The sequence below is a fragment of the Lontra canadensis genome, unplaced genomic scaffold, assembly GCF_010015895.1.
Source record: "Lontra canadensis isolate GAN:19392208 unplaced genomic scaffold, GSC_riverotter_1.0 scaffold73, whole genome shotgun sequence".
Lineage (NCBI taxonomy): Eukaryota > Metazoa > Chordata > Mammalia > Carnivora > Mustelidae > Lontra > Lontra canadensis.
In genome coordinates, this window is record NW_022631067.1 from 7,755,764 (window position 1) to 7,772,411 (window position 16,648).

Here is a 16,648-nt window from a genome sequence, read left to right on the forward strand (position 1 = left end):
AATTTTTTTTCTTGGAATAGTTCATTAAACCTCTGCTATGAAAGAATAAATTTTGCTAAAGGATGAGATCTCATATGAGTTTGATGACACATGGTCTTTCTTACTCTGGGAATGTTACATATGCTTTGCTATATCACACATAAATCAGCTTAAATAGTGAGCTCAACACTAAGTCCAAACAAAAACAGAAAGATTAAGATTAAAAAAATCTTTATACTACACTTGGTCAAGAGTCTCTATTAAAACCACCATTATGAAAATGGAAGAAAGTGCATAACACAGTAAGCAGTCATTAATAAAAGCTCAAGATAGCTGTGTGACTTAGTGATTTCCTCTTCCTTAAACTTTCAGAATTTGTCTCTCCATCCCCCCATGAAGAAACTACATTTTTTTCTATTTTAAATGGATACTATTGTTATATTAATGTTTCGATCTTTAAAATAATAAACAAACTCAAAAATTTGAATATGTTCTGTCTGAATTATTTTAGAGGAAACTCCTCATGAGAGTTGTCTCAAGGTTACTATCTACCATTTACGGGACGAAGTGTTTTCCATGTTTTATCTCACTTACTATCTTCAACAGCACTTTGAAATAGTTTAGTTTCCCCCATTTTACAGGCAGGAAATCCAAGTTCAGAGGTAATATGACCAAGTTCAGTCAACTACTAAATGATGAGATATTACAGTCCATTTGGCTTGGATAATATACTCTAAGTCACTGCCGTATACTTTCTAAAACATTGACTTCATTAAGTAGTTCTTAAATTTTGGGAACCAAGGGCGGCATGTGACATGACATTCCTTGACCTTAATCAATAGTCTAATCAATTTCCAGCCTTCTTTTCAGGGAGTTATTTACTACTCTCCCATGTAAGCATGAAGCATGTAAGCATTCAATTTGTAATTTTTTGATATTGTCTAGTAATTGAAAAAGTAAAATTATTATTTTTGTGTGTATTCAGTTAGATTTGACTAGTAGCTTCCTCCTTTTTTTTTTGAGAAAAAGACCTACTTTACAATATATAATAGATCTGAGTTTAAAAGAAAAACAAAGTATCTTGCTGTAGAACTCTCAATCATCCATCAGAACACTAAATAAAAGAAAAACCTCCATAATTAGTCTTATCTTAGACTTTAACAGATTAATTTCATATTAAAACTGTAATAAAATGAATGTATAACATTATCTCTCTACTCCCAGGGCTTCCAAATCCTTATCACTAGTTTGAAAATTATTTAGAGAGAAGTTTCTGAAATCGTCATTGAGGAATATTTGACACTTTCTGTTCATGCTGAAGACACAAGATAGTAGACATTTATCTCCCTTTATATAGTAGAAGGATATTATTAAACAATTATGGAATTGCTCCTTATGCTGGCTTAATTGTACTCTTTAAATACATGTATTTCAACTGAAATAAAGGAATCCATTAATGAATATCACCCCCCAAACATTGAATGTGAAACAGCATGACATTTATTTAAGTTGTATGTAGAGATTGCGAAATTTTAATTAGACCTTTATATGATCTTTCTTGAGCCAGCAAAGCTGCTGCCAACATTCCAGTACTCCAACCGAACCGCCATCTAACTGAAACCTTCTAGAAAACTCCAAGTGAAAACTACCCTGCTGAGCTCAATCAACCCACAGACATTTAAAGGAAAATGATACATTTTTGTTGTTGTTTTCAGCCACTAAATTCGAGGTTTGGTTGTATATCAAAAAAACAAACAAACAAACAGCAAAAAAAACAAGCAAAAAAACTGTGACAAGAAAATGATTCATTAATTTTGAAATATAGAATATACTAGAATCCCCATTATAAGATAATTTGGAAATGAACATTGGGTATTTATGCATATTAAATAATTATCAGTAACTTTCAGGGTGTGATAATGATAACTTGGGGAGTAACTCAGGGAGATTTATTACATTTTTTTTCAGCTGAGTTTCCACATGTTATGAAACATGAGTATTAATGTAGGGAATTAAATTGATAACAGTTTATGCAATATAAGTAGCACAATAACTGGGTCATATTAGTTTTTTGATGAATTTTAGTCCCCTTGTACTATACTGTTAATCAAATATTTATATAAAATAATATCCAATAAACTCAAGAATTAGGAAAAATGAGTGAAACATAATTTAGAAGGGCAATATGAAAACATGGAACAATTTTGATGAAAGCCCAAGAAGCAACAGTTTAGCCTTCATTGAGCATCTAACAAAAGCCAGTCCCTAAGGTGGACAATTAAATTTTCATATTTAACATTGTTGCCAACAACCAGCCCTGATGAAAGGAGAGCTGAGACAATAGGAACATTTAGGATACACTTATTGAGAATAAGTTGCAATTAAAAATTATATGATTAAGGATAGCAAGTGACAACCACTCTGTGCTGGAGAAAAGAGAACTATTAATGAATTTGAACATTAAGTAGGTACATTGAATGGTGAGGTGATGTCTGTTCTCTGGGTCAAAGGGAATCCCTGAAGGCTGTGTTTATAAGAGATCAATTGCTTCCGTATCATTGTCAGACTGTTTTTGAAAGAGGCTTTGAAAGAATCAAGAGAAATGGACTGTTGCTAAAAAACATTTGTTTTGTATTTAAATATATTTGAGTTAAATATATTTAAATGTAGACAGCAGACATTTCTAATATCTTCTTGCTAATCACTAAATGCATTTATTACTATCTAATCCCCAGGAAACAATTGAGGTGGCTTACAAAGCAAAACATACATAATAAGATGAACGTTTTGAAATTGAAAACAAGGTCCAAGGGGAAAACATTAGAAAGCGATATAAAAAGGCCACTTTCACGTGGCTGTCATATAGAGTAACATTTGATCAAAGTTAAATGTAGAATGTTCTCTGGCTGATATGGAGTAGATGGTGGTAGACTAGTTCTCCTTCCTTGGCAACTAAAACAGTAGATTAAAAGATGGGAAAAGAAAGCTGTTAAGTACGCAATGGTTGTTGCTAGGCAAATAGAACTGAGGAAACCAAGACTGTCTAGAGAGAAGACCCTCTTAGAAGGGAGTAACCTCCTGGCAATGGTTGTACTTTGGAACAGTTTTCTAATTCTGGTGATTTCAGAAAGTTGACTATCCTGGTCTATGTGCCCTTGAGTGACATCTGCTAAGAGAAAACTAGAAGTGGCAAATATCGCTGCAAAGCTTTGAGAGGCCACAGACACATAAGCAGTTTCTTTCTAAGTACACTTGTTAAATCCTAGGATTCTGTGGCACTGAGTTGAAAATCCTTAGAAGGCAAGGCAGAGCATTTTGCTAGTTTTCTGTGAGGAGGGTAAGATTTCTTTAGGAAGAAATTCCCCCAAAGAACCCAAAGGACTTTGAGGCCTGAAGGACAAGAGAAGTCATAGATGTGATGGACTTTTCCAGGACTGTAACACACCTGTGATACAGCAGGTCCTTGATTCCAATCAAATGTTCAGAAACTACTTGATCTGAGCAGGGAGCTTAATTTTCCTCTGAAGATCCACATCGTAAATATATTTGACTTAGCAGGCATATAGTCTCTCCCTGCTTCTTCTCAGCTATGCCATTGTACGGTGAACTCAGTCACAGACAATATGTATGTAAATAAGCAAGAATGTGTTCCAGTAAAACTTTGTTTATAAGATAAGAAAGCCAGCCGGGTTTGATCCCTGCTCTATGGTTTTCTAACCCTTGGCCTAGAGAATGGTAATATTGCCCATTGTTTCATGCAGTGTCACTGTTAGGTATTCAATCAAAAACCATGGGCATTAAAGAGGGCATGTGATGTGATGAGCACTACTATATGCAAATGATGAATTATTGAACTCTACAGCTGAAAATAGTGATGTACTATATGTTGGCTAATTGGATTTAAATTAGGGATAAAAACTGCTTAATACATCAAATAATAGAACTAAAAGCCAAGAGAGAGAGAGAGAATGAAAGATGAAACAGACCCACAGATGAACCAGAAACTGAAGGTAGCTGACTAGGGTTTTGAAGTGCCTGTGGTGATTGTTTTTCAAGAAATAAAAGGATAAACAAAGTAGATAAAAATAAAAAGATTTTCACAAATTATTTGGAATCCATGAAAGGAGACTCTGAAGCTGGGTAATAAAACACCGAAATTAAGAACAATTTAAGTCACATAATGATCAGACAGAGAAGATAGGGAGAAAAGGAAGTTAATAGAAAGTATGCAAATGGAAGGGAAACGGTTAAAATAATGATTAAAAGGACATAATTCCTTTAGATGGGCAAGCATAAGATTGACAATTAACTTCTCAACAGAAATCACAAAAATTAGAAGACAATGAATTAAGTTCTCTACAGTGTTGAAAGAAATAACCAAAAATCTGGAACCCAGGGAAAATACCCTTTAAAAAGGAAGGATTATTTTGAAGCAATTCAGGTAGTAGTCTTATTAATCTTGGTGTTGGTAACCTGAAAAATTCATCTAATTGTATATGGATGCCATGTGCTTTTTCATATATACGTATACAGAATAAAAGATATAGTAACATCACAATGAAGTAAAATAAACATAAGTAGTAGATATTCTGTTAAGGGTTAACGTAGTTGAAGTGGTACAGTTTGTGACAAGCAGATGCATTCACAGACAGAACTCAGAATATGCAGAGTAAATGTATGCTCTATCAGACAGATCATATTATCTCTACATTTCTCTCAACCTGATTCCTAGAGGATGCCAATTCAGGATTTACTCTCTAACGGGGCTCTGAAATACTAATAACTTATTTTTGCTGATAGGGATCTACTTGGTCTAGGAGTCAGACGGGGATGTAATAGGGGAAGATTTCTTATGGAAATTGAGGCATGCCAGTAATCTCATGTTGGGAATGTCCCAGAATTAAATTCAGGTTTTGGCTAAATCCACTCAGTACATACTAGAAAACTGAAAATTTTGGCTTCAAGGTAAATAGTATTTTGAAGGATAAACATATTTTTACAATGTAAGTTGCTTTCTTAGTTTTTTAGCCCATGAAATAAACTTTTAAAATATTTGTTTGTTTGTTTACTTAATTACTTATTTATGAAAGTACGTAGCTGTAAGGTCTGACTTCCCAGTTCCCAGTGAGCATTATGCATTGATGTCCAATCTTCCTTAAGAAAAGAGTCGGGCTTCCTTCCAGGGGTGCTGGAGGACTGGGGATTGAAGGAGGTGGGAGGTGTTTGGTAAAATGGGGTAGAGTGACATAATATTTGACTGCAGGGGAACTAGAAAGATTCTCTAGGTAAAGTAATTTAAAGGGGAAAATGGAAAATATACAAACGTTGTCCTCTGTTACAATCATTGACTTAGATTTATGTAAACAAGAAAACGAGGCAGTTTAGTTCTTTATAGCCCCAGAGGAAAGTCATAGCACTCAAATTTATCTTGTGGAATTTTTCAATTTTTAAAACCTTTACATTTCTCCCAAAATAATGTAAACTAAATGAGCACAAGCATTTTTTTTTCTATCTTGTTCACATTATTTCTATGACTCATATGGAGTACAGTAAATGTTTGTTGAGAAATGAAGGAAGGAGGGAGTGAGAGAGAGGGGAGGGAAGAGAGGGAGAAAAACAGACTAGTACAAAGAAGAGAAGGGGGGAAGGAGATAAAGAAATTTTGACAAAGAGGGGCACCTGGGTGGCTCAGTGGGTTAAAGCCTCTGCCTTCGGCTCGGGTCATCATCCCAGAGTCCTGGGATCGAGCCCCGCATCGGGCTCTCTGCTCAGCAGGGAGCCTGCTTCACTTCCTCTCTCTGCCTGCCTCTCTGCCTGCCTGTGGTCTCTGCCTGTCAGATAAATAAATAAAATCTTTAAAAAAAAAGAAATTTTTACAAAGAGATTACTAAAAAAAGTAATTATTTCATTGATATGTTACTATTTTTTTTTTTAAGATTTTATTTATTTATTTATTAGACAGAGATCATAATTAGGCAGAGAGGCAGGCAGAGAGGAAGAAGCAGGCTCCCCACCAAGCAGAGAGCCCAATGTGGGGCTCGATCCCAGGACCCTGAGATCATGACCTGAGCCAAAGGCAGAGGCTTTAACCCACTGAGCCACCTAGGTGCCCCAATATGTTTCTATTTCTTTACATTTTTATTGAAGTAATGGATAATCAAACATTTAATATTTAATATTTATGCTGAATTGATTTAATAAAAAGTAGTAAGAAACTACTGAGAGAATATAATAATGACCTGATTAAATAAAATTTAGGGCATGAGATAAGAAATCAGATTTATATCCTACCTAGAGGGACTTGCTCAATTTGCAGATATAGTATCTACATCTAGTACAAATTTGAAAAACCAAAACATGCTAAGTGCTCAGGATACAGATGACATCTATTTCTGCCTTGTGGATTATAAACTGATACTGGTAGCTAGATAAAATGAACACAAGAGAATGGCAATACTTGTAGGGGGCAAGAAGGGGTAAATGTCAGCTTGATAAATACAACAAACCAAAGGCTATTTTTTTATTTTTTTATTTTTAAATTTATTTTCAGTATACCAGAATTCATTGTTTATGCACCACATGCAGTGCTCCATGCAATACGTGCCCTCCATAATAACCACCCCCAGGCTCACCCAATTTCCCACACCCTGCCCCTTCAAAACCCTCAGATTGAAGGGAGTTGAGGGAAATTGGAGGCGGAGGTGAACCACGAGAGATTATGGACTCTGAAAAACAAAGGCTATTATTACAAGAAAATAATGGTCTTGCAGAGTTGCCTCCCTCTTCCTACCCACACAACTGTTACCGTCAGTCTAATTCATTATTAGGACTACAACCTCTTCTTAACCAGATAACTTCTACCAACTTTTGCAAACATTATCCCTCCCTTGTGCTATTTTTCAGGTCGCCTGAGAGGGAGAGGTCTCCAAAATTTGCACAGTGTTAACGTACTCCTTGGGTCTTCAGACCATATCACAGTCCATAATTGTGCCACAATTTCCAATATTCTGATCATTTTTCAGTATAAGTTTGGTTTGTCTTAAATTAGAATGTTTAACAAAATAATCTTATTTTATGTTTCTATTTCTATATGAGCCTTTTCCATTCTGATCAGTGCATTTTCCCTCAAAACTCTAGCAAATGGTGGTTCTTGGTTTATTCAATCAAAAGCCATAGGCATTTTGGTGTTTTTCCTATGTTTAATCTTTACCTCTACCCCTATGGTTTCCAGCACAGTATGTCTCACTGAATCAATCATTCCAGAATAATTATCTGCTTCTGATACTGGCCCTAAAAACAGTTTTAAAGGTTTGTTTTGTTTTGTTTTGTTTTTTGTTTTTGAGAGAGAGTAAGAGAGGGAGAAAGGGAGAAAGAAAAAGAGAAAGAAAAAGAAGGAGGAAGGAAAAGGGAGAAAGAAAGGGAAAGAGAAAAGGAAGGAGAAAGAGAAAGATGAAAGAAAGAGAAAGAGAAAGAGAAAGAGAAAGAGAAAGAGGAAGAGAAAGAGAAAGAGAAAGGGAGTGAGCTGTGTGGGGGAAGGGCCAGAGGAAGAGGGAGAGGATCTCAAGCAGACCCCCCAGAGTGTGGAGCCCACCGTGATGCTTGATCTCAAAACTTTGAGATCATGACATGAGCTGAAACCAAGACTCAGATGCTTACCTGACTGAGCCACCCAGGTGCCCCCTCGAATTTTTTTTTTTTTTTTTTTAATTTCAATGTGTTGCCTCAGTCCAGGCAATGGCAAACTCTGACAATTTTTGAAAATAAAGATATAATTTCCATAAATTATTCTCAAACAAATGTTATGGTATGTATGTTTTGGTTTTACCCAATCCAGTGTTTCCATTCCAAGTTTGCCTCAGTTTTTTCATTAGTTTTTATATAAGGTATTTTTTTCAAAGCCAAAGAAATGCTGTATTAACAGGGAACAGAGTTAATATGTATTTTGAAAATTGAGCTCAATTTTATTACCTTATTATTCTAGTTGATTTACAGTCTAAATATCTGCTTATATTTAGATGCCATGTTAATAGTAAATGAATTATAATTTCCTTGTTCTAGGTTTCTAGAACATCAGGATAAGAAAATGTTACACACAATAAGACATTTCAATTTAGATTTTAAGAGTTTTGGGTTGAATATGTTCAGTTGTTTTTAAAATAGAGTTTCTCTATCACTCTATCAAAATGATGCAAAATTTTCAACAATTCTTTAGAAATCTCTGCTATTTAAATCACTTTCATTTGGTGTATTCACTGCAGGGTACGTGTCTAATTTTTTACTTCAGTTAAATCAGACATCAAAGAAAAAACTGAACATTAAATTATCTCATTAAATATTTTCTTAGCTGGTAAAAAGACTTTGCTGTGAAGTTGGGAAAGACTGTGCAGAAAAGCATCTTTTTTTGAACGGTGAATGAATGCCGCAGAGCTGGCAATAACCTTGATACCAAGACCAAAAATGCAGCAAGTGGCTTTTTCTTAGATGTAAAATAACAAAAGGGAATAGTGTTCTTACTTCAGTGTGATCACTTCCCGATTTTGTTTCTTGTCACTAAGAAACAAAGAGAATCATAAACCAAAAAATTTCACTGTGTGGTTAAAAAAAAAAAAACAGCACTTTGAAGACAGGAAGAGACACAGAAACAACAGGAATCCTGCTTTGAATTCCCATGGACATTCTCTGCTTCAGAAGGTCTGCTTCTGTCCTTGTGAAGGTGTTAAATGTGTCAAGAGTCTGTAACAGACTATTGGCAGACCGTTGGAAGTCAATGGAGCAGTCAGACAATTAGACACAGTTTTCCATTTGGCTTAAATGAGTAATCACCTCATTCCCACTATACTGTTTCTCGACATCTATGACCATTTCATACCCTGCTCCCAGAAGAAAATAATATCCTCCACCCAGAGCAGTAATTACATGCTTGTGTTGACTTGGGGGTGACTTTCAGCAGTGGGCACCATTATTTTTTTAACAGAAGAGCCAGTAAACAATGTTAATATGTCTGTTGTCTTCTGAAAGTTTCTTCTTTGTTCATTGGTGCCTGTATTTGTTTGCAAAGAAAATGGAGGTCCTCCTCGGGGAACCAAAGATAATTCTATATTCTCTTTGTCTGGTAGGCAGAAGAGTGACAAAATCAAGGCTCATTCATTGAAAGTGGGAAAATGCCCTAGTCGCCTCCCCAGATTTTTCTGTCAGCTTGTTAAAACAATTGGGGAATCCAATTTTCTGAATTCCCACAGCAACTCCTAATCACTATTCTTAGCATAAATAAAAACTCACATAAACTGTAATCTGTTCATACACTGATGAATGGATAATATGGTTATGAACATGAACTCATTTAATACAACTTTCATTTAAAAATATATTCAAATATTTTGTTGGTTAATTAATTCATTGTTAATCATAAGCCATGAAATACATTTAGGTTAATTTACCAGTTGATTCATTTTCCCAAAGTCATAAATAATCAGTATTAGGCATCTGGAAATATAATCCCTGACACCTTTTTCTATCTCCAGAATTTAATATACCCTACCATGTTTTTAGAGAACCACATGGCTCCATAGGTAGAGTTCATATCATTTAAATTACCAGTGGTAAGATTAGAAAGCTTTTGACACTTATTAGGTATATGTACTAAAGCTGATCAAATCCAAAGAAATATAAAACTGGCTAAAAGATAAAAGGTATTATATTCCAAAAAAGTTTTTTTTTTTTTTAAATTAGGCATCTTGTGAGTCTTTGAAGTATGAAAGATTTGATGTTTTATAGTCCACACAGAGACGGAAAAAAATAGCATGATTAACTGTTTTAATATAAATTATGGTTTCTGATAATTAGATAATAATATACATGAAGGGAGCATTGTATCACAAAAAGGGAAAGGATTTTGCACATGCTGTCTGCGTATGAATGTTGTATCTGTGATAAGGCTTAAGACATTGCAATGATAGTCAAGATGCAGATGAATTAATGCTACACACAGAGTAGTTACAGAAGTGTGATCATATGGGTCAGAGACTTGCAAGGAAGATACAAAGGCATTATATACACTCCCTGCTTCATTTCTCCTGCTAAGTCTATCTTTGCATACAGCAGAAGAAGTAATGAAAGTTAGTCTTTTCTAGCTCTTATGCTGGCTATATACATCGCAGGGGAGTCATGAATTCAGGCAATTAAATGGCAAAAGAGGGACGCCTTGGTGGCTCTGTCAGTTAAGCACATTCAGGTCAGGTCATGATTCCAGGGTCCTGGGGTTGAGCCCCGCATTTGGCTTCTTGCTTAGCCGAGAGACTGCTACTCCCTCTGCCTGCTGTTCCCCCTGCTATGCTCTCTCCTCTCTCTCGACAAATGAATAAATAAAACCTTTAAAAAAATATTGCCAAAGAGACAAGGGAAGATCAGACTAGAAGGTGGAACAGGAGGACCCTCTATATCTTTTCAATAAATAATGATTTAAAAATTAATCCAAAATGTTACTTTGCAATCCTGAGAAATTTCCAGTTTTTATTTGGCATAAAATAATTACTGATTTTCTTTTTTAATAGCAAGTATATAACAATTATGTCTAATAATGATGAATTTTCCATATTCTTGATGAAGATCTAATTTAGCTACTTTTAATTCTTTCAAGATTGGTGACTGGTTTTGGTGACATGACTGATTTCCTTTGTGTGACTAGTTTTATCCATTCTAGAATCTTATAGGACTATCTATTCTCATTGATGTTCTTAACTTTCATGATAACTTGCAAAGTTGTTGCTGACCATTTGTTCATTCATTCATTCAATGGTGTTCAATGGGTCAATTGAGATTATAGTTTGAAATGTCTCCTCAGCTCCAGGAATGTATTTTGGTATTATTTTTTTGATAATATTCTTCCCTTCGTTTATTCTTTCCTTTGCCTAGCACTGATACTAGTACATCAAATGTTTGATGTCTCATATCTATTCTCTTTATCTGGTTCTCTCAACATTTCTCATATTTTTCCTCAAGGTTTTATGAAAATTCATTTAATGTATCTTTCAAACTTTGCAGTTATTTTTTAAGTCTTAAGAAGTCTTTCTTGTTTTCTCATTATTTCACTTTGATTGTACATGTTTTTCCAAACCTTCTCATTAGATGCAATATGGTTCTAGAAACTGTAGGGAAACAAATTAGAGCTTTTCGTTCTTGTTGTTAGATGTTTCATCTACTTTTGGAATTATCTCAGCATATTTCTGAGATGAGATTTTCTACTTGTTTGCTTATTGTTTTTTTTTTTCACTTTTTTTTAGTTTTTATTTTTATATCATTTCAAGCACATAAAGGTTGCAATGTATTTTTATTAAGATACACTATATATCCCTTACTCATCAATTTTAATATTTTGCCACATTTGTTTCTTCACTCTCTCAGTATTTTCTGTTATTGCTTTATTTTTAAGTACAATGCTTATTTTAGGATAGTTTTAGATTGACAGAAAAAATGGTGAAATTAGTACAGAGGGTTGCCATATATTCCACACCAAGTTTTCCCTATGGTTAACATCTATCTGTCTTTGGGAGGGTACATTTCTCACAAAGAACAAACTGGCACTGGCATATTATTGTTAGATAAAGTCTGTACTTTATTCAATCTCCTTAGTTTTTACTGTTTTTTGTTTTTGTTTTTGTTTCTTTTCTGTAGAATCCCATCCAGGATTCCACATCACATTTTAATTCCTTTTGTCTGTGACACTCTCATACTTCCCTTATTTTTCAGGCATTTCTATTAAACTTCAACTATCTTGATATGTCTTATGAATATCAATTAGCCATTCATATTTTAGAATGTAAATGTAATGCTGTATGACAAGTAGCTCTCTCTTTTTGTTGTTTTTGTTTGTTTTCTATAGGTTAATATCTAGGCTTGTCTTCCTTCTCCTTTACGTGAGAAGATTCACTAATGGTTATTATGCTTATGAGAAGAATTTGTTGTCTGGAAGGTATCAGTAGAGTTCTAAACGAAGATAGCATAATCACAGATCTGGACTTTACGATGGATTTTTAAATGTCGAATGGCTGGATTTTTCTTCCATATAAGACCATAGCTGCCTTAACTCTCCATTGACATTTCTTTCACTAACTTTTAAAAGGAAGGCATTGAGTTTTTGTCTTTTAGCCTAGGGATAAGTGAGATACTACCTGACCGTAGTCTGCATGAAAGATGGATGCAGCATCAAAAAATTGGTCCTGGGGCTCCTAGACAGATGTTTAATTAACTGCTCCCTCTCTGGTACGTCTGCTTCCAGCCACCACTACCAACCTGGAAAGTAGACACTTTCTGACAATTAGTGTTCTGCATTTTCTGGAAGATTTCACCTCATATTCATTCTGGTTCTCTCTTTGAGGAATTTGTTGAAATATATATATATATATATGATTTCTATTGGGCCCACTTCAGTCTCTCTGACATTTGGCTTTATTCTTTTTAAAAATGTCTTCCTGGAAAGTTAATGGGACTTGGGAATGAGGAAGACAAAGTCGTTTCCTCAAGTCTCGAAACTTTAACACAAAAGTTCTTGTAATTCTTTTTAATCTTTGACAATCTAACAAGAGAAATGATATATGCTGCATACATTTCTTTGATTACTGTTGAGTTTGATCTTTTTTATTAATCTTCATCTGATTTCTGATTTTTTGGTAGTTATCTCTTAATGTGTGCTGCTGTAATGACAATTTTGTGAGATGTTCTTTTTTTATTTCTACTATTTTTTTATCTAATTTATACTTGCATTATTTAGCAAATAAACTTTCATGACTTACAAATATTTATCAAAATATTTATATAAGTTTGTGATTTTATATATAAGCAATAAGGATTATTTATTTGTCAGAACAAAATTACCTACTTTTCCTAACTCCATGCTGATATTTTGAGCTTTGCCCATATTTATATTATTGTTTCTGGTTCTTTTATTTTTTTAATTTTTTAAACTTTTTTTTTAATTTGTATTTGTTACAACCTTTTAAAGTAGAATGTGACTTGAGCACTACATTTCTGCTTACAGAACTTGTGGAGTTACTTCTCCAACAGCTTTACAACACGACTAAGTAGGCTGAGAATGTTGCTACTCTAAACAACGCTCTTCTTTGGAAAACAAGCCTTATCCACGGTTACTCCCATCCAGTTGGTTTGGTTTAACTACTAGTTTCTAGAGGTCTGGTGCATGTAGCTGGTAACTACAGGGGACAGAAGATTTAAAAAGTAGATTCTAGACGGTGAGAGTTGTTTTAACCAACAGTTCTCTTTAAAACTTCAAGGTATAGCTCGGAACACTTCAGTGACAGACAATTTTGGTCTTACTAAGGAATCCACTTGGTAGCTGAACACTTTAGACCGCAGTTAATGTTAGGTTACGTACACCTCACAACAAAGGTCACCTTGTCCAGTTACAATGAGCCGGCGTGGAACTAGGGAAGAAAAATTAGCTGGCTTTAGTTCCTACACGTCACAGTATCACACTCAAACAGAAAGAAATCTTATCTTCCCCTTAAGTAGTTATTGTCATGCCATACAAATTTTTAAAATGTTAACAAAAATAAGGAAAAACATCCTTGAAAATATATTATCAGAGGGAATGAAGATAAAGTATTGAATACATGTATAAGTCATTCTCGTGGCACCTAGTCAGCCTCTTCCATGTGCAATGTGTCGTCATCACCTTCCAAGGGCCCATCTCCTTGCTCACTGTGGCACTGCTGTCGTCAGCTGTGGGGTCATCTTCATCAATACCGAGACCGAGCTTGATCATCCTGTAGATTCTGTTAGCACGTGTCTGCAGATCTTCCAGAATGACAGGAGCATTGTCTGGTAAAGCAGGATGACCAGGTCTTTCACAGACTTGTCGTTCTTGTTGGCCTCAGCCTTCTGCCGTAAGGTCTGGATAATGGAGTGGTGGGGGTTGATCTCCAGGTGCTTCTTTGCGGCCATGTAGCCCATGGTGGAATTATCTCTCAAAGCCTGGGCCTTCATGATCCTCTCCACGTTTGCCGTCCAGCCATAGGTGCTTTTCACAATGCAGCACAGGAGGTCACCAATTGGTTTGACACAACCACCTTTTCTACTTTTTCTCCAAGATATCCTTCATGAACTTGCACAGCTTTTCGAACTTTGTTTTTTTTCTCTTCCTTTTCTTTTTCTCTTCTTCATCTTCTGGAAGTTCCAAGCCCTTTTTGGTTACAAACACCAACATCTTCCCCTCAAACTCCTTCAGCTGCTGGACTCAGTACTCATCAATGGGGTCGATCATATAGATCACTTCCAGGCCATGCTTCCGAAAACGGTCCACCAAGGCCGAGTTCACTACCTGGTTCTTGCCTGTGATCTAATAGATGTGTTTCTGGTTCCCCTTCATTCTGGTGCAGTAGTCCTTGAGAGAGACCGTCTCGTCACCAGAGGTAGACGTGTAATAGCGCAACAGCTCGGACAGCTTCTTACGATTCTGAGAGTCCTTGCGTAGTCCCAGCTTGATGTTTTTCGAGAACTGCTCATAAAACATTTTGCAGTTCTCTTTGTCTTTGGCCAGTTCGGTGAAGAGTTCTAAGCACTTTTTGACCAAGTCCCTTCTGATAACCTTTAAAATTTTGCTTTGCTGCAGCATCTCACAGGAAATATTTAGAGGAAGATCCTCAGAGTCCACCACACCTCTGATGAAATTCAGATACTCAGGGATGAGCTCCTCACAGTTATCCATGATGAAAACTCTGTAAACATTCAACTTAATGTTGCTCTTTTTCTTTCTGTTCTTGAATAGGTCAGAGGGAGCACGTCTTGGCACAAAGAGAAGAGCTCAGAATTCCAACTGTCCTTCCACTGAAAAATGCTTCACTGCCAAGTGATCTTCCCAGTCATTGGTCAAACTCTTGTAAAATTCTCCATATTCTTCATCGGTAATATTGTCGGGGTTTCTGGTTCAAATAGGCTTTGTCTTGTTCAGTTCTTCCTGATCAGTGTACTTCTCTTTTATCTTTTTTTTCTTCTTCTTGTCACCATCCTTCTTCTCATCCTCTTCCTCATCAGGACCAACATCTTCTATCTCAGGTTTGTCATCAGACTCCTTCTCTTCCTTTTCTTTTCCCTCCTCTTTCTCTTGCGTTCTTCAGCCTCATCATTGCTCACGTCTTTATCACACCTTCTCCACAGAGTGATGGGGTAGCCAGTGAACTGGGAGTGCTTCTTCACAATCTCCTTTATTCTCCTCTCCTCCAGGTACTCGGTCTGGTCTTCTTTCAGATACAGGATAACCTTTGTTCCCCCACCCATAGGTTTGCCTGTGTCGGTGCAGACCGTGAACGAGCCCCCGTGAATGACTCTGAGGCATACTGCTCGTCATTGTTATGCTTGGTGATCACTGTCACCTTCTCGGCAACCAAGTAGGCAGAATAGAACCCGACACTGAACTGACCAATCATAGAAATATCTGCACCAGCCTGCAGAGCTTCCATGAACGCTTTGGTCCCCGACTTGGCAATGGTGCGGCGGTTATTGATCACGTCGGCCTTGGTCATGCTGATCCTGGTATCCACAATGATGAGGGTCTGGTCCTGCTTGTTTGGAGTGAGGTTAATGTGTCCCCGAGTTGAGCTTGCTGGGGTCGGTCAGGATCTCGTATCGGATTTTGTCCAGAGCGTCCGACGAGTTGGAGATCAGCTCCCTGAGGAAGATCTCCTTGTTCGAGTAGAAGGTGTTGATGATCAGCGACATCAACTGCATGATCTCCACCTGGAAGGCGAACATCTCCACCTCCTCCTCCTCCATCGGCTGGTCTTGGGTCTGGGTTTCCTCAGGCATCTTGGCTAAAGGACTGCACCGGCTCCTATAGGACACAGCACCAGGACGCAGGAGCAGCTCTATTTCTGTTTTTCTTTAGAAGAAAGTAGCTTCTTAAAACCAAAACCATCATTTGTAAAATGAAGAACTAGTGCTCCCAAATAAGATTGTGTTTGGAAGGATCAAAGCACATAGCAAAGTATTAGTACAAAATTGACTATTTATATTGTTAATAGCATATTAGTAGTAGTAAGTTTATTTTCTTGTGTATTCTCAGTTCTTTAATTTTAAGGTTTCTTGAATAAGTATTTGGTCAATTTGACTTTATCTCTGGCAATGTATCCCTAAGAATTTGTTGTGGATAGGGACAAAGATCTTACACAAGAATGTTGGTCATAGCATTATTTCTAATGTGAGCTATTGGGAGGAATATAATTACCAACAGTAAGGCATCAGTTAAAAACACCCATATATAGAATATATTCAGTAATATAAATAAAATGTTAGAATATTTACTTACATTGGGAAACATTAATAATACATCTTTTTAAGGAAAAAATCATGATACAAATCTGTGAGAAACAATTTATTCCATTTTTGAAATTATTGTGCATTTGTGTTTGAACAACAACAACAAAAAGACTGTGCACCAAATTGCAACAAGTATTGTCATTTTGTTGGACTATTCAATGTGATTTTTGCTTTCCATTTATACATTTTACTCAGTTTAAGGGTATATGTATTATAGATGTTATCAGATATATATAAATGCTATGAACATAGAAAATAATGTTAAATAACTGGGCCAGAATTTGAAAACTGAGGGTCGTATGGAAATATCAACAAGCATATGTGTCTCATCAGAAAATCTTAT

The 16,648-nt window shown here is 35.9% G+C and overlaps 1 pseudogene; it reads right to left on the reverse strand.

Annotated features, from left to right (window-relative positions):
- Window positions 1-13,628: 13,628 nt before the first annotated feature.
- LOC116881287 lies at window positions 13,629-15,815 on the reverse strand (annotated as a pseudogene).
- Between the last annotated feature and the right edge of the window lie 833 nt (window positions 15,816-16,648).